Genomic DNA, 24,947 nt, shown 5'->3' with positions numbered 1-24,947 from the left:
AGGGAGAGCCAGTCTGTTGACGTAAAGGATGGATGTCAGTGTTGGAAGGTTCTGGGAAAGAAGACAACGGACTCAACTGGAGGCTAACACGTTTGTTTCGAAGGCATGTTCTGAACAGGAGATTCAACTTTCTAGATTCTTGTAGGAAAAAATCGAAGGCACTGAAGCCTCAGCGTAAGTGTTGAGAAGGGGGTTCATCTCTGACTAGTGTAGACGCTGTATAGTCATTCATTCATTCCCATACTCCTCTACTCTTGCAAGGGGATTGCTTCCCTTGGGTCTTGGTGGTGCTCGCACATGCCTGAGACACTCTCCTAGGAAGAGTTTCAAAGACATCAAGTGTAAGGACCTCTTCTCTCTGTGGAGTCTAGAGAACACATAAAAATGTAATCAGTGAAGAGGTGACCGTAGCCCAACACCCATAATCTACAAACACATAGTTCCAGGTATGGTTGAGGACAAACTCTAATGTAGAAAAAAAAATGTAGCTAGAAGCATAGAGGACTCTTATGTTTTAAAAATTTATTTTTTTGCGTGTCCATGCCTGTGTGTATACAATTCACATGTATGTGGGTGCATGTGGGCATGCATGCATGTCGGATTCTAGTTGACTCAGACGCCTTCTTCCATTGTTCACAATTTGTATTGAGGCAAGTTCTCTCACTGAAGCCTGAGCCTGGTGATTCCAGCTAGCCTAGCTAGCAGGCTAGCTCTGGGGAATCCTATGCCTTTGTGTACCTATGCTGGGGTTACAGGCAGCTGCCATATCTGGGCAGCTTTTATGTGGGTTCTAGAGATCTGAACTCCAGTCCTCATAATTGTATGGCAAGCGCTTTATCTACTGCACCGTCTCCACAACCGACACTTGGATCTCTTGACTGTAGCGTTACGACTGCACTGTCTCCACAACCAATACTTGGATCTCTTGACTGTAGAGTTACGATCGTGCCATGAAACATGTGACATGACAGGGGAGAATGGACAAACATCACGAGTGCCCACAGAAGGGGCTGCAACTGGGGTATGTGTTCGAGTTAGGACCGTAAGGGTCTCAGAACTGTGTTATGGGATAGTCTTTTTTGTACACTGTGAAGATGTGTTGTTCTCATTGGTTTAATAAAGAGCTGATGGCTGATAGCAAGGCAGGAAAAGGTTAGGTGGGACGTTCAGACAGGGAAAAAGAGAGGAGGATGAAGGAGGTGGGGTTGAAGAAGGGTGGAGTCGCTAGCCAGATGCAGAGGAAGCAGGACTTGTAGAAGATGAGGTCACAAGCCATGAGCCACGAGTGGCAGCACATAGATGAATAAATAAGGGTTAACTTGAGTTGTAAGAGCTAGTTAGTAACAAGCCTAAGCTATCAGCTAAGCATATATAATTAATAATAAGTCTCTGTGTCATTTATTGGGGAGCTGGTGGTCCCTATGAAAATCTCACCTACAAAATTGGGGATGGGGGGGCAACTGAGATGAGATGGAATGGATGGAGTGCTTTTTGATTAAGAGATTTACTAGTAGAGTTCTCTTTTTTTGAAGACAAGGTCTCACTACTAAATGCTGGCTGGCTTGGAACGCTCTGCCTCCCAAGTGCTAGGATTAAAGGCATGCACCACCATCCAGAATCAACAGAGCTCTTCATGTCACAAAAATGGCAGCACAGCAGGGGCTCTCAGCAGAATTCAGGTCCACAAAGATAAACAGGGATCCCCTCTTGAAGACTTCAGAGAGAGAGAGAGAGAGACTGGGAGGGTCCCATTCCATGTAATTGTTGAGTTCCTAGTACACGGTAGTTGGATTGTCTCCAAATCTTAGGTGACAGGGAAGGGTTCAGCCCTTTGCATAATACATGTCCATCACATGGGATGTGACACTCACAGCTGCTGATTGCCAGGGTGAACTTCCTATGGGGAAGAGGGAGTTTATAGACTCACAAGCAGACCCTCGATGGGTGTCTATCACCCCTCCCCTCAAGGAGTGGAAATTCCAGAGTCAGCTGGGAGGGTGGAGAAAGAGGCTGCGAGCCAGTGAGTGGCCCGAGTTAGCTCAAACCTAGCAGGGACTAAGAGAAAAGTGGGTTCTAAACTCTTCTGTGAATTTCAAGTTCTATGCTGTACAGGAGAAAGGAGAAGAAAAGGTGGAGATGTGAGGGCGATGATGAATGTGCTGAAGGTGAAGACTTTGAGGATGCTGATGGTGTCGGGGAGATAATGAGTCTGACCACTAACTGCTCTTTTCATTTATTCATAAAAGGTCGGGAAACTGATGGCATCCGAAGGGCATTCAGCGATGCACACCCGTTTTTCATTTCTTATAAATCTTTTCTTGTGTTAATAAACTTTGGCTAGTAGAATTCCTTGGGGGCAAGGGAGTACATATCCCAGAAAGAAATATTGAAAAATTAGAGAAACATTCTTATTGCTAATGACTTGGTCAACTGAGATGGGGCATTAGACCTCATTTCTGTTCTGTTATTAGGCAGAGCGTGTTTTATTCCTTGGTGTCGAAAATATGAGCTTTTGATATTGCTGCTGAGTGTAATTGACTCTTCCGAGCCCTGATTGAACTCAGTGATTCATCATTTTTCAAATTAGTAAGGACAGCATGAGGGTAATCTGGAGTGATCATCAGTGAAAACTTCCCAACGCCTTCCACAACAATGGAGTACGCCACCATCCCCAGTGTCTCTCAGCCCTGTGGCCATTTAGGTTGAAGATGCCAGATGGAACCCCTTTGTTTATTTATTTATTTTTTTTGAGGTGTTTTCTCCTTGCTCCTGACAGCCACAGGAAGTGTATCCCTGTGAGGCTCCCAGGCTGGTTGGTTGCACTGGGTAGAAGTGACCACCCTTGTCAAAGACAAGACACTCAAGTGTCAGTCGCTTACAGAACCAATCATCCATCTTCAATGCCTCTCCACCCACGGGGCTGGGCTGCGAGCACCCACGGTGGAGCCCCTGGTCTCTGCTTTCTCTTTGTCATTAGACCATTGTCGATTCTGCCATGTATTCAGTGATTAATCATCATTTGGAAGGTTCTGCCGGGAGCCCACAGAAAAGAGGCAGCTCCAGCAGGGTGGCTTCCCTGGGATTAGTCAAAAATGGTAATGGCTTGCCGCTGAGGCTTTGTCCGGAGAGGCAAGGATGCCACCTCGGTTTCCTTTTGTGGGAATGTAATTGAGTTTTTATAAACCTGGGAAATCAACCCAGTCACACAAAAACATAAAATAAATAAATAAAAACGACAAACCCACGTTTAGAACGAGTCTTTTGAAAGTGTCCCCTAGAGATGCTGTTCCCAGTTAAAGCACACGCAGAGTTACAACTTGGCTCACGCTGTTGCCTTAAAGTTTTGTTTTTTTTTTAATTCAGGGTATTCACATGCATATTCCTGTCAACATAACTGCCTAAAAATAACTCTAAGGAGGATGAGGCACCTGGTGTTTTACCAGCAATTGCTTCATACCTGAGTAAAATATCCAAGATTTTTTTTTTTAACCTGCTATCGGCACAGCAATGGGTAATACGGGTCTTTCAGTTGACATGATACCTTTATTATTATTATTATTATTATTATTATTATTATTGTTATTATTTAGAAAAAAGAACTTGGCAACAAAGGCTTTGGTTCTGAAATTTAAAGATGATGGTTTCCATGGAAATACATAAAGGATGGGCAACCAGCAGATTTTCCCAGAGGGCTCCCCGAGGTAGAAGTTAGGATACCTTAGTGTTGCTGGCTGAGGAAATGAGGTGTCTGGGTGGGGAAGGGAGGTAAGCCCGGGAAGAAGACAGGGAGGAGTTAGGGAATGCCACCCAGCCTCCTCGCAGCCGGCCCAGCCTGCCGCGATTATCATGCGCGCACGTGACTTCTAAGTAAGAAGGTGGGTCTCCAGAACACAGCTCGTGAGTCATCAGTGGAGAGTGAAAACGATTCTCCGAGCTAGTGTATGGGTGCGCTTCATGTTTCTTTAACTTCTCTCTTGATCAGTGTGATCCCGGGGGATGGTCCCCCAGAGAATGCCTCCTTTCAGGGATGGATGGGACCCCAAGCAGGCTCTGCGTACCTACTCGTTTTTTAGTCTTACCCCGAATGTGAGTTTCAACGAGTCAATGAAAGACACGTGAATGGAACTGGCGTTTGGTTTGAGAAGCAAACCGACTCCTTGTCCTGTGACTCCCCTTTTGACCCGGGTCTGCCCGAGAACCGGTGCTTCCTCGTGTGTCTCTGCTCTATTGGTCTGAGCTTAATCTCCGGAGTCCGAATCTTTGAAGGATACCCAGGGTGTGTGTGTGTGTGTGTGTGTGTGTGTGTGTGTGTGTGTGTGTGTGTGTGTGAGAGAGAGAGAGAGAGAGAGAGAGAGAGAGAGAGAGAGAGAGAGAGAGAGAGAGAGAGAGAGAGAGAGAGAGAGATCACAAAGTAGGACGTCCCTCCCCCAGAACAATGCCCCTTAGGCTTGAACCTGACTGGGGAGGTCTGGGATAGACAGCTGAGGGCCACAGTCACTCCTTGATGGGCAGTTCGCCCGGGACTAGAAGCAGCTGTCCTGACAGGGTCAGGATCAAGAGTGACAGACAATGAAGGTGGCAGCCCAGGAGGTGGAGGAAGGGGTCCTGGAGAGGGCGATCAAGAGGAAGGGAGGCAGGTGATGATGGAGGCGGGAGAGGGGTGGAGTTGGTGAGCATCCCAAAGTCCTCTTCTAAGAAAAGACCGAGACCCTGAACCCAGGTCTAGATTCTGCCCCACACAATGTAAACCATTTTGGGGATTCTCCCCACTCCTGGGTGTAAGAAGCTACCTGAAGACAATACAGAGGTAACCTGTCGCTGGTGCGCCATTGACTTTGAACCAGCATCTCTGCTCAAAAGGATAGTCGCTAAATGTGGTCCCTGGAGCAGCAGAGTTGGCATCACATGCTGATAGCTTATTTAAAATGTTCATCCTTGGGGTCCCATAGACCTAACCAAAGCAGAATCTTGGAGGCGTTTGTGTGTGTGAGGGGCGGGGCATGACGGGGTGGACAGCAAACTCTACTCTTTTTTTTTGTTGTTTTGTTTTTTGAGACAGGGTTTCTCTGTGTAGCTTTGCACCTTTCCTGGAACTCACTTGGTAGCCCAGGCTGGCCTCGAACTCACAGAGATCTGCCTGGCTCTGCCTCCCCAGTACTGGGATTAAAGGCGTGTGCTGCCACCACCGCCCGGCGCAAACTCTACTCTTAACAAGCCTTCTGGGTAAGTCTGTCTGTACAGCTTGAGAATCACTGACCTAAACTTGGAGATTTGGGAAACAGACAAACAGGAATGTTTGTTTTGTTTGTTTGTTTTGAGACAGAATCTTGCTATGTGGGCTAAGATTAGCCTGGGACGTAATATAACCTACAAGGGCCTCCAGCTCATAACAGTCTTTCTCCACCGATTTCTGGGCTGGCCACCGTGCCTGCCTCATTTGGAGCCATTTATCAGTGCATGGGGGTTAAATGGACTATGGTAAACAGGGCCTCTCTAGTCCTGTCCCTCTTACTAGCCAGAAAACACCTGCAGGAGGCACCTACCCCACTTGGAACTGAAGTTCTCCAGCCAAGACCGCTGAGTTACTGAATGCAAAGTTGAAAATAGTTGCTAGAGGAATTTTAGCTCTGGATATAGACTCCCGGAAAGATGAACAGAGGCGGTGCCCTCCTTCCTTCTTTCTTTTTTTCCTTCCTTCCTTCCTTCCTTCCTTCCTTCCTTCCTTCCTTCCTTCCTTCCTTCCTTCCTTCCTTTCTTTCTTTCTTTCTTTCTTCTTTCCTTCCCTTCCTCTCTTCCTTTCCCTTTCTCTCTTCCTTTCCCTTTCTCTCCCTCCCTCCCTCCCTCCCTCCCTTCCTCCCTCCCTCTTTCCTTCCCTCCTGTCCTCTCTTTGGAGCTGAGAATTACCTTGAACTCCAGCCCCAGTCATCCTACTACTGGGTCTTCCGTGAGGAAGAAAGGAAATCTTTACTATTTTAAGACTTGGCATGTGAATTGTGCTGAGAAAGAGTGTAAGGGCATAGGGATTTCTCTACCATAGGCCCTTCTTCAGTGTTACCAAGGATGGGACAGAACAAGACCTTCAGAAAGAAGGACTGTGTGCCAAGGAGGGATCCGATCCTAGCAGCAGATTCTTGATAGATTCCTGTGGAATTTAAACTCTCTGCTGGGTGTAGTGATATGTATCTATCATCTTGGCACTCAGGGTGGGTGGGCGGGGAGCTGAAGCAGGAGGATGGTGAGTTTGAGGGACGCCCAGGCTATATAACAAGGCCTGTTCTTGGGGTTCAGTGATTGGTCCACTTTAGTTCCAAACGGTGGTAAGAGGGCTAGGACTTGACAGACCCAATGTCCCTCAGTCCATTTTGCCCTAATCCACTAATAAACAGTCACTCACAAAAGAGAACCCAACCTAACCCAAACCAAAACAAAGCCATCCTAATGTTGTCCCAAATAAACACAGCTCTTCATTGAGCCAACCCTCTTGAACCCAATTTCATATTTGCTTTATATAGGTTCCTGCAGTGACGAGTTCCGGATGAGGCAATTCATTAGCTACCCACAGTCTGAAAGAATTTGTGCTTTTAATTATCCTGACATGACCTCTCCCAAGTTTCAAGAGTGCTTATCTGAAATCTCGACTTTTGGGTTTGGGTGTTGATGCTTCCGAGTGAGAGATAGTCTCTGTCAGTTGTGCAAACGTGAGTCAGTGGTGGCATTGATCAGCAGGGCCACACCACACCGCAGAAGAAACTTCACCTGGAAGTCTCCCCTGGGTCCGGGCCACGCCTGCTCACCTCTATAGCGGGGCTTGAGGAGCTCTCAAAGACCCCCGTCGTGTTCTTCTGGAATTGCTGAGCCAACTTCCCCCATTAGAAACTCACGTCTGGGCTGGGGAGAAAGCCCAGTCCATGAAGTGCTTGCATTGTGGAGCACCTGGGTTAAATTCCCCAGAATCAACGTGAAAAATCTGCTGACTGGGCCAGTGGGATGGCTCAGTGAGTAAAGGCACTTGCTACCAAGTGTGACAACCTTAGTTTGATCTCTGGGACAGGATAGGACTAACTCCCAAAGGTACACAGAGGTACACACACACACACACACACACACACACACACACACACATGCGCGCGCGCATGAACACACTAACACATACACGCGCTCAGGCATGAATGCAGAGATGTCTGAAACAAACCAACAATTAATTAATATAAAAAAGTTTTTGAATACCACGTGTATCATGCTTGTAATCCCAGTGCTGGTGGGAGAGGGGGGCGCTGTAGATACAGGTGACTTGGTGTGGCTTCTTGCCCAGCCAATCTAGCATGGCTGACACACATACATGTGCACATGTACTTTTGGTCACGATCGCATCACTTTGGTATAGCATTTCATTTGCAAGTATTTTCTCTAGGAGATTTAGCTTTCGAGAAGGCAAAGAACATGCTTCAACGACCTCGGCAATTGTCAGGGAGGCTGAAACAATAGACTTGCCAATGCTTTGGGGGTTCGTGTAGATGGAGCCTTGGTGTCCCTTGCTAACCCCCAAGGGTCTCTGGCGTGTGAGGATGAATTTGGCTCTACCCTTGGTGACAAATGACTGAGGCATGCTCCACGCAGTCACCGAAGTTCAATCTACTGAGAGAGCCTGCCCCTCCCTCCTTCCGTGAATTTCCATCGGTAAAGTTTAGGCACTGCAGGTCTGGCCAGACACGTCACCTCTCCCCTTTCTCCACCTTGTGATATCTAAGAGGGATCTGGTTTCAGAGGAATCTTCTTTTTTTTTTCTATTCCTGGAACCCAGAAGACCGGGGAAGCATGTTACGTTGAAATAATGGCTAGTATTTATTGAACATTTACTGTGTTCCAGGAATTCTTTAATACCCTCTCTCTGATTCCACCTGTCGGAGTCTTGTGTCATTTGTATGAAGTGGAAACTCAGCCTCTCTCTGTCGTAGAAGAGGACAGCAGCAGGAAGGAAAAATAACGTGCTGAAGGACATTAGCCAGGGAGTGGAAGGGCCAGAAATCGATGCAAAGCAGGATGAAGTCAAGGCGTGGCTTGGTTTCATGGTATACCGTTTCCTGTTGGAGGATAAAGAGCAATGTAAGGCAGAATTGGGTCTCAAGAGAGTCATTCTATTGCACCTTGGTGTGTGTGTGTGTGTGTGTGTGTGTGTGTGTGTGTGTGTGTGTGTTGTGTGTGTGTTATGGGTGTTGTGTGTGTATGTTATGTGTGTTGTGTGTGTTATGTGTGTTGTGTGCATTATGTGTGTTATGTGTGTTGTGTGTGTTACGTGTGTGTGTGTGTGTGTGTGTGTGTGTGTGTGTGTGTGTGTGTTCACAGGAGAACCCAACAGGACATGTAGCAACGCTCTAGAGAACCAGATCAAATATTGCTAAGGATTCTGGGAGGCAAGCCTGGAAACAAATGCCCACCAAGATCTCCTTTTTGAGGGGTAGGAGAAGGAAAGGGTTGTGCAGTGTGGAACGAAGCCTCCTTTCAGCTCTTGTGGTGAGCTCTCTGCTTCTGTTCACCTTTCCCTAATAACTTGTCAATTCTCCATGGAAAGCACTTAGTTGTTATGGTGATGAGCACTCTAAAAATATTAACAGAATAAAGCCAGAACAGAATACCAGTCCCTGGATGCAGAACCTCCTAGTATTTGCTCTGAGCCTTGTGGTCGAGTGGTGGGACCCTAAGCCATTTGGCTTTAAAGCACACTGAACACGTGCAAATTCTGGACCTCACATACAACTTTCGGAGATCCGGGGTAGTTCCCATGGTGGTGCTTTCTAGGCCCGGCTCCCCTCTTCTCCAGGGTTGGGCACATCACAATTCACTATTGCATTTATTTCTCAAGTGAGATTGAATAGAAACAGCTGCTTCTCTCACTAGTCAATGAGTAGGCCCTACCCTGTGTCTTAACTCATAAGATTTAGCACTAGAGGCATAAGGATCTGTCAACCTGGAGCAGGAACGGGTCTGAGTGATGGCCTATGTTGAAGTCTCAGACTCCATACCTACAGGTAGAGGCAGAAAAGACTAAGGAGAGAGGCAGGCTGTGGCCAAGATAAGTCACCATGGTAGGCCTGGAGATTGGAATCTTCTAGCTGTTTGTTTAACCTCAGGAGTTAAAATTATATAATTTTATGTTAAAATGCAACAAAAATAAATAGAGAAAAGGGTGAAAAGAATGATGGGAAAAAATAAAACTAAGGATGAGTTTAAACAAAATGTCCATCAAGTTCAGTTGCTGGATATATGTCCCAGCAGCCGATGTAACAAAAGAAACACAACTACACATTTGGGAGACGCACAGATGACTTTAGGTCGTGAAGTCTTAGATGCCTCTGGGCTCTTTTTAAATCCTGTCGTCTTTTGGCCTTGAATGCCCTTCCATTTCTCCCATGATTCTGCCTGGACATCTTTTGGGGGGTAGGGGAAGAACAGATGATGGTCAAAGGTACCAAGTTTCAGTTCTACAAGGAGGAAATTGCTCTGGAAAGGCACTGTTAACAACACTACACTGTATACGTGACAGTTGCTGAGAGGGTAGATGTATACTTCTTTGTTGTGTGTGTACATGCGTGAATTCACCCACATATGTGCGCATGCCGCGGTGTGAATGTGGTGGAAAGAGAACAGTATTCAGGAGTCAGTTCTTGCCTTCCACCTCGTTGGAGCAGGAACTCTCTTGTTTTTGCGTTGTGCCGCATCCTCCAGGCTAGATCGCCTGAGAGCTTCCAGCCTCTATAAAGAAGGACGGGGCTTACAGACGGTTGCTAACACATTTGGTTTTTTATGTGGGCTTTGAGTTTAGACTTTCAGGGCTACTGATTTTACCCACCGATCTATCTCCTCGGCCTGCAGAGGGTAGATGTTGTCTCCCCTGACTCCTTGTTTCTCCCCGCACCCCCCCCCCCCCCGCTGCCGCCCACAGACTCATACACAAGATGGCAGTTTTGTGAGGTGCCAGAGGTATGGAGGGAACTGATTATGGTGACTGTCGCACGATGTACATGGGCATGGACATTCTCTAATTGCGCACACACAGTTTCAAAGCTGGAGTGAGAAGCGCGGCAACAGGTACAATATGCATGTGTTTATTTCAGCCGGGTTCACCTCTGACTTCAGGGAAACTGAGTCATTCTATCTTAGAGTAGCTTTGTTTACAGACACTGTTTGTTCAAGAAAACAAATAAAACGCTCCTCTCTTCTTTCATGTTGACTGTTCAAGTAAACGTGGGGTTTGTGTTTATCCAGGATGGAATTGATTATTGTATTAGTGATCTCCTGCTGTCTGACAGATTACCAAACTCTTAGTGACTACACACAGGCACGTATCATCTCACAGAGTGTGGGTTGGGGATTTGGAGGTGACTGAGCTGCATGGCCGCAGCAGAGCTTCTGGGGGTGTTACAGTGAAGGTGTTGCCCACGCTGTCAGTCACCTGAGAGTGCCATGGAAGGATCCTGTTCCAAGGTGGCAAGCTCGGACTGTTGGCAAGGGACTGAGTTCTTCACTTAATAGACTCCCTGTAAGGCCCCTAGAGTGTCCTCATGACACAGCAGCTAACTTCTCTCATATACAGACATCAAAAGCAAAGTTGGGAGAGGGGTAGAGGGAGACGCAACATCCCTTACCATCGAAGCCATGGGACTTACATTCCTCTCCTCCTGGGGTCCTGGTTAGATGCACAGTCCTGTGCTATTCACAGTGCTATTCGGTGTGGGAGAGGTGTCTACGAGCCCCTGAACACTATGAGGTGTGAATGTGGAAGCCTACTCCAGAGGCTGAGTCAGAAGTTATCCACTTAATAACTCCTAATGAATATTCACTTGTCCATGTGAGAAGAAATGCTAAGGAGGAGGAGGAGGGAGGGGGAGGAGGGAAGCTCTGGTTCTTTTTATTTCCTTCTATGAGCTGGTGTCCGTTTCTCAAGCAAAACACCAAATGATATCAGGTGTATGTAATTCTTTGGTCGTGAACACATATGGTGAGTCTGGCCAACTCAAGAGGGGAAAATGAGTCATTAAAAAAGCACACCGGAGCCGGGCGTTGGTGGCGCACGCCTTTAATCCCAGCACTCGGGAGGCAGAGGCAGGCGGATCTCTGTGAGTTCGAGGCCAGCCTGGTCTACCAAGTGAGTTCCAGGAGAGGCGCAAAGCTACACAAGAGAAACCCTGTCTCGAAAAACCAAAAAAAAAAAAAAAAAAAAGCACACCGGGGTTCCTCGCAGGAGGTGAGGACAGATGAATGATGAGATTAATTGAGAGAAAATATCTCAGCAGCCCGAGACTACAGCAACAGTACTATAAAGCAAGGGCTTCGCCGGGTGGTGGTGGCGCATGCCTTTAATCCCAGCACTCGGGAGGCAGAGGCAGGTGGATCTCTGTGAGTTCAAGGCCAGCCTGGTCTCCAAAGTGAGTTCCAGGAAAGGCGCAAAGCTACACAGAGAAACCCTGTCTCGAAAAGCCAAAAAAAAAAAAAAAAAAAAAAAAAGCAACGGCTTCAGGGTCCTTTGGGAGGGAACCGCTCCGTGGACCTTCCGGGTGCCCAGAAGAGAGACTTTCATTGGTCTAGTCTGTACCATGTGGCTATTCCGGTAGAGATGTGAAGTCCGGTGACTGGCAGCCTCTCAGGGCTGCAAGGAGGAGAGCTGACTTCCCCGTGAAAGAAATTGCACACCAGCCCTCATGTGAAGGACCGAATGGCTCCATGTTTAATAAAGAAATTCGGTTTTATGTTTTGAAGCGAACAGGAGTCTGTTGAGTGTCAGGCATTATTTTGTTATTTGTTAGTTCTTTATGTTGATGGTGTTGAAGGGGAGATGCCATGTTTTAGAAGGTAAACATCAGAACAGTTGCCCCAGGCACTGAATTATTTTCAACCTAGAAAGGCACTCATTAATCTTGGGTATCTAGTATATCTAATGAACTTGCCTGAGATTTTTCCAAAATGTTGTCTTCTGGACAAGATGAATTGTCCTCTCCTGTCTAGAAAGAACAAAGCACTCGGAATTTCCCAAGAGCATTCTGTTTGTTCTTTCATGGCACTTGCCAAAGTTGGTAATTATTATTTATCGCCATCTGAAATAATTCACCTTTTGTTTACTTCTCTGACATGTTTATCCCCATCACTGGACCAAAATGTTTACAGGAACTTAGAAAGCACAGTCAGGCATGGTGATGCATACCTGGAATTCCAGCCTTTGGGAGCTGGAGGCAGGCAGGAGGGTCAGGCGTTTAAGATCCCTAAGATTCACTACATTGTAAATCTAAGCTAGCCTGGCTTACCTGAGACCCCGTTCCAGAGAATCAAAACCAAAACAAAATGAAACAACGACAACAAACTTATTAAGCACAGTTTCTCTACTCTGCCCTCGTTAAATTTTGAATAACTCTTGTTATGGGAATGACCAAAGAATTATCAGTAATGCATTCATCTGCACTGAAGGATGCCTGGCATCCTTATAGGGGTCTTCTAACTGATATCAGTAGAATTTCCCATCATGGTAACCACAGTATGCCTCCAGATGCAGGCAAAATAATCCCTAGCGGAGGGCCACTGCTACAAAAGAATACATGAGTGATTGAGCTAGTTAATTAGAAGACTTATTCAGAAACTCGATAGGACTTCCAAATCCTTGAATGTTACAGAAGAACTTCTGCCTGTTCAGTTATTCTGATTCATTTATCCCTCTCTCCATGCACCAAACACTCTTTGAGCTTCTGTATAGGAAGAGGCTAGAGCATTGATTAATCACCTTTCAAAGTTCAGGAGCTTTCCTGGGCATTATGGAGTATACATTGAAAAAACGAAAACAAAAAATAAATTGCCCTCGGTTTACCATGTTCCAGGGATGATGGTAGTTCGAACAGGCCCCCATCTGCCATGGATTCTTGGCCATTTCCTGCTTTTGCATCTTAACCATCCTTCCCAAGTTCAGCCAATGAGGTGCAGACTTAGAATTCTCTCCCTATAGCTTCATTAACGCTCCCTGCATTGATCATTTACCCTTGGCTTCTGCCACACTGTATGGGTATATTATAGATCTTATAAACATGTCTCGACTTCCCAAATAAATGTTTTGGAGAAGTTTATTAGAAATGAACAAAATCCTTAGATAAAAATGCACTTGCAGCCCTACTCTTGCCACCAGTATAGCTTTATAACCCTGGGTAGGTCTCCAAGTTGCCAGGCTACACTTCACCTATGAAATGGACATGGTTTCACCTGTTTTCTGCCGCCAGTATGAGGCAAGTGAGGGTGTTGAATGAAATGATAGACAGGAGTGTATTGTGCAAATTGAAATATATATATATAATACATTGATGTTATTTAAAGGATTAGTAACACATATTTCTTGAGGTAGAGGGCGATGTTTTATGTCCTTGTGTCTTCAGGCTCAGCCAGTGTCTATCTGTACATGTGAGAGTGGGCTCCACAAACGATGATGAGGCTGCCGTGGTGTCTTGTGAAGTGTGGCTCTCATTCATTATAGACTTGTTATCTGATTATACACTAGTCAATAAATAGTTGTAGAGTCAAATTGAATTTCAGATAATCACCCAAGAAGTCTTTATTATTGCTCATGCATATGTATGCTGGCACCTTCTGAAGCTATGGGTTGTAAATATTCTATGTGAAACATATTTTCAGGGTATAATGGAATCTTGTGAATTTTTTATGAAGATATTTTAAAGATATCTTATTGATACAGAAATCCATCACATGAGGTGTAGATTCTGAAAGATTTCATTCCAAAGAATATTAAAATGAAAAGTGATGATCTATTCCCAGCCTTGGATAGATTTGTTTTTTTTTTTTGTTTCATTTTATTAGACAAGAAAGTGACAAATAATTTAGAGTATAGTAAGAGATTAATCTACCTAAAATACTCATGTTTCCCAGCTATTTCCTGAGTTTAAAAATTATTTTGACCAATGTGTAAATTCAATAGACTAAAATTTGTTATGGGTAAGCTCACAGTTGGTTTAGTCTTTTTGATTCAAGTGTATCATGGTGATGCTAAAATTGAACACCATAGTAACAAATTTGTTTTACTAAAAATATTGAGATAACACAAATAAGACATTAAGGAAGCTCATGCATTAGCTAGTTGACCTTTCTTGAAAAGTAAATACTAAGGAAATATTTTAAGGGAGTTCCTTTCTGTTTTCTTGACTTAGGGTTCATTTCCAGTCAAATATTGCTTTTGTTTAAAAAGAATTAGGTTAATACCTGTTAAATGTGGCAGTAAAGTTTTATAACACATAATTAAGTTGTAAAACTAAATGGACTTTATAGGCAAAGTTTCCAATATAGGCTTTCTATATTTTAAGGAAAAATAACTGACATTGTTTAAGGTTTTAGACTCTACACTAGCTACAGAGCTTTGAAAATATTTTTTTTCCTAAAGTGGGAAATTTAAACAAGGCCTTTTAAAGAAGACTCACAGACATTGTATTTAATGAACATTGCTCTGAACTTTTTATAAGTCTGGATTTGGAGGACATTTAGTGACTGTCTTCTGTGGTTTGAATGTGGTATTAGGCATAATCTTTCTCAGCACAGATATGCTGAAAACTGCTGACCTCACTCAGGATGAGCAGATTGACATGTCTAGAGCCTGTATGCTTCTATACAGTGTCTCCTAACTTTACAAAATAACATTTGCCTCTTTAATAACAACACTGTTTTTGAAAATATTTATTGACTACTATTTTATTTCAGAACAGTAGGCTCCTAATAAAAATTGTTTCAATTGGTTCCTCCCTAAGTTATCATGTAGAAGACACATAGGAAATGCTCAACGCTTGAGCAAAAGCCACAACTTCACCTTAGTCAACACTAATTTCATCCAACCACATGCTTCTGTTTCTAAATGCATATCTGTCTGCCTGGTTTTGTTGAAAGACTAAGGAGGCATTTCCACAGGACTGAACCTACTTCTTTAACATAAATGAGTGGGCATAAATGAGTGGGGTAATTTCTTTAGTCCTTTACTTCTTTGTTAAAAATGGCTAATCCTGAAACACAAAATATGCTGGACTTCTCAGACAAGGTTAGGGAAGGCTGGGTAGTGAACTTATTGGCCAGTTTTAGATGGATGCTCCAATCCTATCCCAAGGGACTTGTAAAATATAGTCCAACCCAAATGCATTAAATTTAGGAGATCTAACTCAGGAATCAGGATCCGTGAGGGCATCTCTGAGCCAAGGCAAGCTTTCACATCTAATAGCTGGCCCAGTGGTGAAGGATGTCATAGTAAGTACTATTCAGTCCTTAGCCAATCTCTATTCTCTCTCTATCTTACAACTATTGACAGAAATTTATATCTTTTTCCAAAGTGGATTTCTTCCTCTTTTAGAATGGGGGGGGGGCTGTTCTAAGTTTATCTGAGCACATGGTCACTTAGAATTTCTTTCTCAGCCTCCCTTGCAGCTAGGAGTCACACAATGGTTGCAGATAGAATGGCACATGAGACTTAGGAAGTACTTTTCTTCTGGCTAGTTGGATCAGAACAGAAGTAGCCACTAATGCCCATGATGTGGAAGTCCCATACAGCCTGCCAAGCCAGCCCGTTTGCCTACATGAACATGAAGTTGAACTTCACTTACATATCACATGGTCTCTATTCTACTGGCAGCGATGAGGTAGCCAATATTATAACTATGTGCTCCCATCTTCTTTGAAACTATACATGAAATGTACTTTCATCCCAGACATTGGGATGAATGGAATCTGTGCAGGAACTCTGGAGATACTTCTGTGTGTCTTTAATTCCTTTTTCTTCCTGCTATCTGGAAGATAGTGATGGGTAAGTCTTCAGGAGCATAATATCTTGGAACAAAACACATATCCTTATCTCTTCAGAACAGAAAAGGTAGGAGGAACATGAGAAACCAACTTGTGGGGCTGAAGAGATGGCTCAGTGGTTAAAAGCATTTGACTGTTCTTCCAGAGGACTTGAGTTCAACTCCCAGCCACCACATGGTGGCTCATAACCATCTGCAATGGGATCATATTCCTTTTCCTGGCATGCATGAAGACAGAGCACTCATATACATAAAATACATGAATCAATAAATCTTTTTTTTTTTTAAAAAAACCCCAACTTGCCAGTATTAGACAACATACCTTTTGGCTTCCTTTACATGAAGAAGCCAATCTTTTGGCATTTAAGCCACTTTTTCCTGGGTTTTCTATTGGGTTTCACAAAATGTCATCTGAACTGGTGGAGGGGCTCTCCAGACTCAATAAGAAAGGACAAGAGAAACACTACTCCACTCCAGGGAACTGAGGTGTAGGGCCTGCACCTAGCACAGTTGGATCCTGGAGCAGATGGGGGAAGGAGCACCCTGGCAGGTGGCCTAGCCCAACACATAAATGCAGATCATCTGGGCCCCAGACCCTGGTGGGGAAAGGGCAGCTGCTGTGCTAACAGACCATAGCCCCTTTATGGCAGGCACATCTGGTCTGCAGGTGTCAGGCCTTAGCACCAGGCATGGGTTAGACATGGTCAGGGACGGGCTAGTCTAGGCTGACACAGACTTTTGTCATAAACCGTTTATGAGTGACGTTCTTGTTGCTGTCACAGAATACTTGACAGGAACAAGCATAAGGAAGATGGATTTATTTTGGCTTGTGAGTTGAGAGGATTCAGCCATCACGGCAGGGAAGGCACAGCATCAGGAATATGCTGCCGGGGCAATAGTGAGGCAAGAAGCAGGGGGAGGAGGGGAGGCTATTAACCATAAGGCCCACCCACAGCAACTTACTTTAAGGAACGTTCCATAAGCCTCTAAAAAGGGACCAAAATGTATTCAAGTACATGAGTTTTGGGGAGTATCTTTTTCATTCAAATAACAACAGTGTTAAGACAGAACACCCATGTGGTCCTTTTCTCCCTCCAGGCTTCTCTGTAAGCAGCTTGATGGCCCTCAATAGAGGCTGGGGATTTCATCTCTGCCTCCTCCTAGCACATGTGCAGGTCTTTGTGTCCACCGTAGGGAGCTCATTTGCCCTCTGGACACTGAGTGTGGAAGCACAGGATTCCACAGTGTGAGAGATCAGGAGACAAGACAGCTGATCACAGGACAGCTACACAGGAGCCTCAGTCCCCTGTGTTAGCATCAGCTGAGGACCAGGCAGGCAGTTTAGTTGCTGGTGCTCAAAGAGACTTCTAGGGAGTGCGACTTGGGGCAGCAGTCCACTTCTGAATAGAGAGACAGGCCTGCAAGCTAGAGTTTAGAAAACTCGAAGTTTGTATGTGGACTGTCAGGCCAGCATGTTTATAATGAAGAATGCTGGGAAGACAGATGGACATTGAAAGTATGAAGTACCATGTAGATGGTTCCAAGCTCACTGAGGGAATGACTAAAAGCATCATCACTTTCTTCCCCACTGCTACCAAGACCACAAGATTCAGACCTTTCCAATGAGCTCAGCCATGGTTCATCTGCTAATTAATTTCTTCTCATAAAGGCTGCCTTGGGAATTCATATTTTGACTAGGTTCCCATGGGTTATGAAAAGTTTGCAGATAGAGACAATTGTTTGCCTCAGAAGCTCCACCTTTCCACAGATGATTTGTTCAGAATATTACTGCTTGCTGTGGAAAAATCTGTGCATTGTAAATATATATTAATCTCATTGGTTAATAAAGAGCTGACTGGACAATAGCTGAACAGAATAAGGTTAGGCGGGAGAGCCAAATTGAGAATGCTGGAAAGGAGAAGGATGGAGTCTGTAGTCGCCAACAGACACAGAGAGAAGCAAGATGGGCATGCCCTACTGAGAAAAGGTATCAAGCCATGTGGCAAAACATAGATAAGAAATATGAGTTAATTTAAATGTAAGAGTTAGCTGGTAACAAGCCTGAGCTATTGACAAAGCATTTATAATAATATTAAACCTCTGTGTCAATTATTTGAGTACTGGCAGACAGGAAAGAAATGTCCACCAACAAGTGGCACCCAACATGGGGCACCAGATGATAATGATCCTTTCACTGTTTATTAATAAACTAATCCTGTGCAGAAATATTAAAGGAAAAGGAAAACCTGAGATGGATCTAAGCTACTGCCAAGACACTTCACCACTGCTTGCTTTCTGGCTTGAAAGATCCTGAACTCCCTTTGGCTCCACCTCTTCCCCCTCATCCCATCCATCCCTAATGTAATCCCCACCTCTGGACTAAAATGTCCTTTTCAATTGGATAGTGGACTGGTGAGAGAATTCCCATAACAACTGCTGATAGAACAGATACCTTTAAAATCAACCTCATGATGCAACATATGATTATACTTAATCATATTAATCAGATGCCATGTCTATTATTACTTATTCCATCTGCAAAAGTATATTCTACTTGTCTTCTTCAGTGCATTTTTCTTTCTCTTCTTTCTCACTTTTCTCCTTTCTCATACTCTTTCTTATTCCTTCTTTCTTTCCTTCTTCCTTTCCTCCTTCCTCCTCCTCTCTTTTCCTCCTCCTTCTTTTATTGTGAGACCATTTTGTGTAACCCAGGCTGGTATTGTCTTGAAGATAACTTTCAACCCTCCTGTCTCTATCTCCCAAATGATGGGATTATAAGCATGTGACACCATGCTTATGTTTTTCAGAGACATGGTCTTTATTTTTATTTGATGTGTATAGTATGTGCCTGAATGTATGTCTGTGTACCACATGTGTGTAGTGGCCACAAAGACCAGAAAAGGATATCAGATCCCCTGGGACTGGAACTTCAGGTGGTTGTAAGCCACTACATGGGTGTTGGAGATTGAACCAGGGTCCTCTGGAAAAGCAGAGAGAACTCTTAACTGCTGAGCCATCATCCTTCCAGCCCTCTGAGATACAGTCTTGATGTATAGGCTATGAACTCATGCAACTTGAACTGACCTTGAATTTTCCTGCCCCAGCCTTTTGAATGCTTGGATTATAGGTGTATACCACCACATCCAACATTTTACTATTAACATGAATTATATAAATAAGTATAGATAACTAGCCTTGAAAATGCTGGGTTAAACAGAATTGAGATAGAAAGATGTTGTAGAGTGTGTGAGCCTCTGAGCAGGAAGCTGCTGTAGCTAGAGAGTTTTCTCTCTGGGTCCTGCAAAGCCCTGCCAGTCCCGGAGCCCACTTATAAAATAAACACACAGACGCTTATATTATTTAAACTGCTCAGCCATTAGCTCAGGCCTATCTTTGTCTAGCTCTTACTCTTCTACTCAGCCCATTTCTATTAATCTATAACTTGCCACGTGGCTCATGGCTTACCGGCACCTTACATCTTCCTTGTCCTGGCAGCGGCTCACAGTGTCCCCTCCTGCCTTCCTGTTTTCTCAGTTTTCCTCTTTGTTAGTCCCGCCTATACTTCCTGCCTGGCTACTGGCCAATCAGTGTTTTATTTACCATTCAATCATCCACAGCAAGCTGCCCAGGTGTGAGTGCCTTGGCTGGGGGGTGGGGGGTCTTATAGGTCCCCAATAAAAAGTCCACATAATGGGAAATAATTCTGCCTCTGTCCCAAGCTTGTCTCTTCAAATGCTTTACCCGTGGCTGAGGATGGCCCAGAGCAAGGGACGAGATGATACAATGATTCTCTATGACTCTGGTTGTTCTCTAGTGAGATGGTGTGTGTGTGTGTGTGTGTGTGTGTGTGTGTGTGTGTGTGTGTGTGTGTGTGTTTCCACAACACCCTTGTTGTCTATCTTTCCCACCTGCTCTGCAAGCATCTTTCTATGCTCTCCTTCTCATTAGGTGACATGATGTAGGTCCTGTTATCCATAGCCCTGGACATGAACTGTTACAGAACTGAAGTGGGTTCTTCTGCATGTGCTATTTTGTGTTGTGATTTCCCTCAAAGGTGGCAATTTCCAGAATTTTGAACCAGAAACTTACTTCCACACTCCCCTTGCCCAACTCACCTTTCTTTTCTCCAGATCTCTTAGGGTTAGTCTTCTACAGCAACACGGGAGGAACACTGGTTTAGTTAAGTAAGAGACTGTCTTGCTGGCACAGAATGTTTCATTTAACTAGGAAAGGTGAACGGTTTTCTCCCTGCTCTGTAAGATGTCCAAGATCTCCTAATAGGTTACATTCCTATCATGGATTTATCATGAGCTCTTCTCTAGACAGTCATCAGTGGTCTCCTGTATCCTTCTATCAACATCCTCTATCTGGAGCCAGAGCCAGGGACCAATGTGGATACTCTCAGAACTCGGTGGAAACCAGTTTACATTTTATTTTTACCCGACACGTTACATCTACTAATGACTCAGGTCAACTGGGTAAGCAATATGGTCATTCATAATTAATTTCGCAGTCCATTATAGTCAATTATTTTAACCACTGGATCATTTGTATTTTTATATTATCTATGGTCTTCCAGGAACATACAAAAGGCTTAATGGGCTATATAATGTTCAATCCCCGATCCACGATTAACATACTGTTTAATGAGTACAATTTTTAAGGAAGCTTGAAATTTCAGGTCCCTGGCTTCTTCTACAAAGTCAGACATTGGGATGAAAAGTTTGAAACAATAATGGGTTTTGAATGGAAGGTTATCCTTGCACAAATGAGACTCTTTACGCCGTCTGGGAGCATGCTACCCTTAAATAGCAAGTGTGAGATGCTGAGCATGTTGATGGTTCTAAGTTCTGGCTTCTAGTCTTGGATCCTTTGGTCCTGTAGGTCCAGGGTAGCCGGGATACAAGATTTTGCAACAATTGTGGCAAAGAGGTTTATAGTTCATGATTTCAAAACCCACTGATTGAAAAACATTTTTTGGTGTTTCTTTAGTGTATGAGAAACTGAGCTGGGGCTGGGGAGAGGGCTCAGTGGATAAAGCTTGCTTCACAAACAGGATCTGAGCCTGGATCCCCAGCATCCACATACAAGCTGGGCGCAATAACATGTACCTGCAATTCCAGCACTGAGGATTGAGGTGGGCATCTGAGATAAGTAGGTCCTAAGTCTCATTGGTCAACCCAGATAACTGAGATAGCAAGCATCTGGTTCAGTGAGAGACTCTGACTCAATAAAATAAAATAAAATAAAATAAAATAAAATAAAATAAAATAAAATAAGGTGGAGGACTCACAGAGGAAAGATATCTACATGTAGAAGCACCCCTGTTCTCATGGGTGAGTGCACTGAACACACATGTCCACTGTACCCTCCCTTCATGTGCATATACCACACAAACACAAATTAAAAAAAAAAAAGAATCAAGAGAATCTGAAATTTGCAGACCTTCCCTAACTGCTAAAATTTACAGAGCTTTCCTAATTGCAGGAAGGCAGAACATGTTAGGGGAAGTTTGTCAGGAGTCTTGGGTCTGAGATCTCTAAGCTTTCTGGATCTTATTTTCTATACACGGTGTCTCCATGACCCACTATGTCTCCTCTTGGACAGATTCAAAGCTAAGAAACTGCACTTAGATATGTTGTGCTGGCTTCTGTCAGAGTTCCAGCAATTTTCTTGTCCTTGTCTCAGTACGTAGAGCATCTAGAGACTGGTGTGTGTGTGTGTGTGTGTGTGTGTGCTGTGTCCACTGAAGTACCATGGGGAGCACTGATGGTCACTGATAAGCCTTTCATATTTATCCTAACAATTTCTGAGTATTTACCTTTGCTTCTCAGGGCAACTATGACCAGTTATTTAACAATTGCTTTCCCTAGGTGACACATAACCTACTACATATTTCCTTTTTAGGGCTGTTGATAGGATTAAATTAGACAAAGCAAATAAACTACTTAGTGTGCTTCCTGTCATAGAGGGATCAAAACCAGCTTTCTTCTTTTTTCCTTCTCTGTTTTCTTTTCGGCTGGGTCCCCTTTTCCTCACTTCCTGACCCCCTTCTCCCAAGTGACAGGCAAGCTGTGTAGTTTATATTTAGGAAGGAAGCTTAGGTCACATGATCAGATTCATAAGAGAAATGAGTTATGTAACTCTCTTAAGGCCAAGTGAGCTATGTCATCTTCTCTTGGTCACAAGTTTCTTGGGATCTCAGAGAATGGGGTATTATGACACCCACTGGATATCCCTGGGCACGATCAGATGCTATGTGAAGATGTTTGGAAAGAAAAAGATGCTGGGAATCTCTCTTTCTCTAAGGAGCATGGTCTAGGTGGACATTTATGGTTTGCTTGTCTATCTAACTGTATTAGTTACTTTACGCTGTGATAAAACACCTAACCGAATAGCCTTAGAGAGGGAGGGTGGGTTTATTTAAACAGGTGGTTTCAAAGAGAACAGTCCATGGTGGTGGGAAAGACACAGCAGAGTCCATAGTGGTGGAGCGTGTGGTAGTGGAGACTCCATCTATCTTGGTAGACAGTGAACAGAGAACCAAAAGTAGATATCATCTTGGAGGTCTACCTCCAGAGTCCTACTTCTGTTAACTTTCCTAAAATTTCTACAACTTCTCAGAACAGCACCACAATCCGAGAACCAACTGTCCAAATGCATGGGCCTGAGGGGAGCTGTTTTCACATTCAGAACATGGCATCTGTCCCTGGTCCCCACAGGTGCATGGCCATAACACAGAATGCATCAGTCCAACTGCAAGAGTCCTCTTTGTTTTAACAGATGCAACACTGTTAAAAAGTTCAGGTCTCAGCCTCAAGGTACCTTTGCAAAGTGCAGTTTTTCTCTTTGGTAGCATTTACCTCATTAACGATTATAGCTGTGTGGTCTGCACCCACTTGGTTCACAGTTTCAAACGTACCTGTGCTCCCAGATGGCACAGTCCATCACAGCCCGTCACAGCGTTTGCTCTCCACTTTCTTCTCTTCATTCTGACTGTAAATCTGGCTAAAGGAAGTGAGCTGTAAGTGAGCCACAGCCCAGAGGTTGTGTTGTCCAGAAATTGCCACTGTTAAACGATTTGCTAATTTACTTTGAATTCAGCCTCACTCAGATGGTTAAGACACAAGAAGAACACACCCTGATTGTTTTCCAGAATATAACAAAACCAACTTTTATCCCAATTTCTAATACATTCACTGTTTTTTTTTTTTTTTTTTGCCTGAAACCTTGTGAGAACCGTCTCTACTATGCACCATTCTGTCAGCATTCTGAACTTCAGAATGCCTGGAAAAGTGGCCCATAAAATTCTGCTTACAACATTCTAGGGTATCTCTAGCATGCAGCTCTAAATCCTTCCAAATTGACCCCACAAACCATTTCCAAAGCCTAAGAATTACACAGCCAAGTTTATCCCAGCAAAGACCCCACTCCTGGTATCAAATCTCTGTATTATTTCCTTTTTTTTTTTTTTTTGGTCACTGTGACAAAATACCTGGCATCCTTAAGTGAGTTTAGGTCACCGTGTTTGTGGAAGATGCAGTGGGGGTTCATAGGGGCTGGAGTTTGTGGGAAAGGCTTCTCACATCTTTCTGGATCTGGGAGGAAGATCAGGCTATAACTCTCAATGGCCTTCCACGGGCCATGCCTCCTACTCCAAAGTCTCTACAGTCTCCCAAAGCAATTCCAGCAGGTGGGGAGAAAGTGTTCAAACACTGAGTTGGTGGGGAGTCATTTCACAATCAAATCATAATACCATAGAATAAGCCAACTCACGGGGCTTACGTTAGATCAGCGGTACCCATTGTCTGTGGCAGACAAGAGGGAGCAGTTAATTACTGGGTGATGTGTTATCTCTATATTCAGACTCAGAAGAAAAGATTTGCCTGTCTGCTAAAAATAGTGATATAGCCATGTATCCATTGCATCGGGCGGGTTATTAGGGAGAACACAAGCAAAGGCGGTACTATAAATATCAAAGCCTACCTACAGGACCAGGAAGAAAGCAGCAGCAGTGTGGATCTGAAGACATATTCCCTCCAGCAGAGTTCTGTGTTCACACACAGAGTCTTGTCAACGGAGTGCTGTTCTCAAGAGGAAACGGTGAAGGAGAAGTTGAGAGATACCAGGGGAACCAGTGTTTGCCTGTAGTTGTAGGTAATAAATTGTGTGGGAAATGCCAATTTTCAAAATTCCTCCTTTCTATGTGATTCAGTGTGAGTGAGACAGAATCGTTGTCGGGGACTATAAAATCCATCTCAAAGACTCAAAAATCATTAACGTCCAATAATACTGATTAGTTTTGTGTTAAATCTGAGTCTTGTGGGTTCTATAACTCTCTCCTTTGGCAGAAAATTCAATAATTTATTATCACTGAAGGTAAGAGTAGTCTTAGAAATATTTAGCTTAGTTCTGATGCTGTTCACTTTTAGTCCATAAAATGCTAGTCATGTCCCCATAATTCCTTACTGCAGAGTTAATTAAGTTTCGTGTTTCTGCATTTACAACTTGACTATGATTTTGCTAGAGGTCTGGTGGGAATTCTCATTATTTTTAGTCTTCACTTTATGGGAGCAATCTATGTTTAAAAATTACAAAATGGAGACTCATATGCCAGTAATGTTATAATTCGGTAATAAATTTTTGCTAACTTACTCATTTTAATGAAAACAAGGCTGGCAACATTGAAACTTGACAGATTTTTAAAAAAAATCTTTTTCCTGGAAGTTTTCAATTTAAAAAATAGTTGTGCTAATTTTAAGACGTGCATCTTATATCTAAACATATTCTTTATGGAAGAACAGACACTATACTGTCCAGCAGTGACAAGTCCCAAGATGCAAGGATACCCACTGGGGAAGGTTTGTGGGCCAGAGAAGCAGGAAGTTCCTTTGAGATAACCAGGGGGAAATTGCATTTTTAATGGGCTTGGAACTCAAAGAGAATGTGAGCTCATTAGTTTAAGAGAGTAGTCCAACTTGGACAAACACTTGGAGCTTGTTTAAATATAGAAGATTTTAAAAAGGGATCTATTTTATTATTTATTTATCTGTATGTGTGCATGTATGCAGAGGCCCGTGGCGTCTGGAAGAGAGCCTTGGATCTGCAGTGTGCTTAGGTCTTCTG

Source organism: Peromyscus maniculatus, chromosome 21, assembly GCF_049852395.1.
Source record: "Peromyscus maniculatus bairdii isolate BWxNUB_F1_BW_parent chromosome 21, HU_Pman_BW_mat_3.1, whole genome shotgun sequence".
Classification (NCBI taxonomy): Eukaryota; Metazoa; Chordata; class Mammalia; order Rodentia; family Cricetidae; genus Peromyscus; species Peromyscus maniculatus.
The sequence above is the reverse complement of the archived record's forward strand: the minus strand, read 5'-3'. Positions refer to the sequence as shown.